The following is a 3,712-nucleotide window of genomic DNA, read 5'->3' on the forward strand; positions in this document are numbered from 1 at the left end:
CCGTGTGATTTCCCTACTACTTCAATGGTTCGTCCGACAAGTACTTGTCGGTGCCGCCGCGTCGACCTTACGTTCACGACTGATTCCACACCTGCACGCACAGACAGGTGATGCGCAGTAGACAGGGTTCTAGAATTTAGCGGAAATTCTCGAAAAACTACGATTCCTGATCACCATGCAGTGCAAATTCAGCTGGAGGCTAATGAGATGCCCTTTGTCACTAAAAAGAAACTATATGTAACCAAAAGAATTATGTATAATGACAACATCATATACTGAACGACATGTTGGCACACATACCACGGTTTGAGAATTACAGCTTTTCATATGATAGCTTTGCTGCTGACTTCTGCTACTGTTTTGATGCCACATGCCCAGTTGTACCCACAAAGTTAAACAAACTAATAATATAAACAAAAGTATCTGGATAAATAATGATATCATAGAAACAAGGAAAAAATTAAAATTATTGTGTAGAGCAATGTGTTGAGTAATAGACAAAATCTGAAGCTGAAGGAGGCCTTCCAAATTTGTTAAGAATATTATAAAGATTTACTAATACAGACGAGGAGCAACTATATTGCAAAAAAAGCCCCTGGCTTCACACAATGTTTCTATTGGCATCTGGGGAGTGATAAACAATTTCAGAACAGGCAGAGACAAATCCTGTATGGATTTTATTATTGACCACAGTAGGACAGTTGTAAAAGATCAATTTGAAATTGCTGGTATGTTAAATGAATATTTTTCTTCAGTAGGGGAAGCTATTAGTGACAAATATGATAACCTGCGGTAAAATTTTAAAGACAATCCCTCTGAGCATAGTGTTGGAATTGTGTGAACAATATATTTCGTGTGTGATGGAGCAAAGTGCACTGTGTAAAATAGACCTCTTTGGCATTGCCTAACACTCTTTGTGTGCGCTGATTATTGTGTTGTGCTCGCTGGAATCTTGTTTTGTTCTTGAATGTGCAAATATAGTTATTAGTAAGATGTCCCTTTTTCTCCTTAATACTTATTCAGCTGCGCAAATTCCAATAGGTTATGGGTCCAGCGTGCATTTGGAATAAGTATATCAACAAAATAGTAAAGAGAAAGTATTGGAAAAGTTCCAATTTACGTGAAGTGCGAGTGATCCTTACAAGACGATCGCAATTTTTTTCCGCATTATTTTTCGGTGTTCTTTACGGCAATAAAAAGCAAGTTACCGTTAAGAATGAGTGCGGCACAAATTCCACAGATTGAAAGACTTATAGGTCGCGAAAACTATGCAACCTGGAAGTTCGCAGTAGAAGCATATTTACGTTTAGACGACCTATGGGACGTGGTAGATGGGACAATGAAATCCACAGATCAGAATTATTCAAGTAAGGATAGGAAAGCAAAATCAAAATTGATATTACTGATTGATTCGGTGAATTATGTTCACGTTGAAAAAGCTGCTACAGCGAAAGAAGTCTGGGACAATTTACGAAGTGAATTCGAGGATGGTGGTCTTACGAGAAAAGTAGGATTATTACGCGAGTTAATTACCACTCGTCTGGACAAATGTAAGAGTGTAGACGAATACGTTAACAAAATATTAACCACGTCGAACCGACTGAGAAACATCGGATTCGAGATCGCTGAAGAATGGTTAGGAACATTGCTTTTGGCAGGACTGCCCGAAAGGTATGCACCTATGATTATGGGACTTGAAAGCTCGGGTATACCAATCACAGGCGACAGTGTTAAGGTGAAAATCCTGCAGGACGTAAAGAGTGCTCCAAGCTGTTGTACATTGGAGAAGGAAGGTGCGTCTGCTCTCTACTCAAAAAACAAAAAGAAGAAACCGGTGAGGTGCTATAAATGTCAGAATATGGGACATATTGCGTCTCAGTGTAAAGAAAAAGTAAGCCCAGGATCAGATACTCAGCGAAGGAGGTATGTTACTGATAGCCCAGAGAGAAGGACCAATAACAAAGGTAAAGCACTCTCATGTTTTCATTCTTTTGGTGGGATGAGTAACCGTGATATGGAATGGATTTTAGACTCAGGTGCATCTGTGCATATTGTTAAAGATAAATCACTTCTTTATGACGTCAAAGATAAGACTCATATGGGGATATCTACTGTTGATGGCAACAAACTCCAGTGTCACCTGGCTGGGAAACTAGATCTACATGTAAGTGTAAACGGTGAATCAGATATGGTTACAGCACACAATGTTCATTATGTGAAAAATGTGGCAACTAACTTGCTGTCTGTAGCGGAAATTGTCAAGAAAGGAAATACAGTCACCTTTGACATGCAGGGTGCAAGAGTAATCAGTGAAAGTGGTGAAGTTATAGCTACAGCAAGTAACGAAAGGGGTATTTTTAAGTTGGATATCATTGACAGTAAACATAAAAATGTTAGTGATTCAGTATATTCAGCAGAAGGTTTTTTATGGCACCGGAGGCTTGGACATCTAAATAGAAAGAGTATGTCTATAATAAAGGATATGGTAAAGGGAATACAGAATTTTAGTGTGTCCAAGGATCCTTGTGAGACATGTATAAAGGGAAAACAAGCAAGGTTACCCTTCAAGACTAGTAAGAGTAAATCCACAGAAGTCTTACAGTTAATCCACACAGATGTATGTGGTCCGATGGAGTGTGAATCCATAGGTGGGAGTAATTATTTTCTTACGTTTATTGATGATTACTCACGATATACTCATGTTTATTTTCTTAGTTCTAAAGACCAAGTCAGTGATATCTTTGAGGAATATTGCAATATGGTTGAAAGATGGACAGGAAAGAAGATCAAGATCATCAGGTCTGATAATGGGAGAGAATATATTAACCAGAAATTGAAGAAACTTCTGGCAGAAAAGGGAATCAGGCATCAAACTACCATAAGGTACAGCCCATCTCAAAATGGGGTTGCGGAGAGGGCTAATAGGACCATTGTCGAGAAAGCAAGAAGCATGATGACTGACGCTGAATTATCCAAAGATTTTTGGGCAGAGGCAGTGTCAACAGCTGTATATTTGAACAATAGATCACATACAAAAGCATTAAAGAGTAGAATCCCTTATGAAATATGGGTAGGAAAGAAACCTGATCTAAGCAATATAAGGGTTTTTGGGTGTGATGCAATGGCACATATTCCAAAACAGCTAAGAGGAAAGTGGGATCCAAAAGCTAAAAAGTATATTTTTGTAGGCTATTGTGAAAATTCAAAGGGCTACCGATTAATGGATCCATTGACTAAAAAGATTGTCACAAGTAGAGATGTAATATTCTTTGAAAATAGAAAGGACTCAGAAGAGAGCAAAACCACTAAGTCAACTGCACCTAGTTCAGAAGGTGAAAACTTGTGTGAGGAAATAGGAAGTGAAGAAGAGGAATACGACAGCCAAGGACAAATGGAAGCAATTTATGATGACAATGAGTTAGAGGATGAAAAACATGAAGAAACCAATGTAAGGCGTTCTTCTCGTGTACCAAAACCGAAGGAATATCCGGATTTTGAGATGTATACAGCACAGTCCTTTAATGATGAGCCAAGAACAGCAGAAGAAGCAATGAGTGGCCCAAACTCTCAAGAATGGAAAGAAGCGATGAAGAGAGAATTAGAATCTTTATATCAAAACTAAACCTTTGAATGGGTAGATATGCCAGGAGATAAGAAACCACTGCAGGCAAGATGGGTATTCAATTTGAAGAACCCTGAAAGCTCATCACCA

The sequence above is a fragment of the Schistocerca cancellata genome, chromosome 9, assembly GCF_023864275.1.
Source record: "Schistocerca cancellata isolate TAMUIC-IGC-003103 chromosome 9, iqSchCanc2.1, whole genome shotgun sequence".
NCBI lineage: Eukaryota > Metazoa > Arthropoda > Insecta > Orthoptera > Acrididae > Schistocerca > Schistocerca cancellata.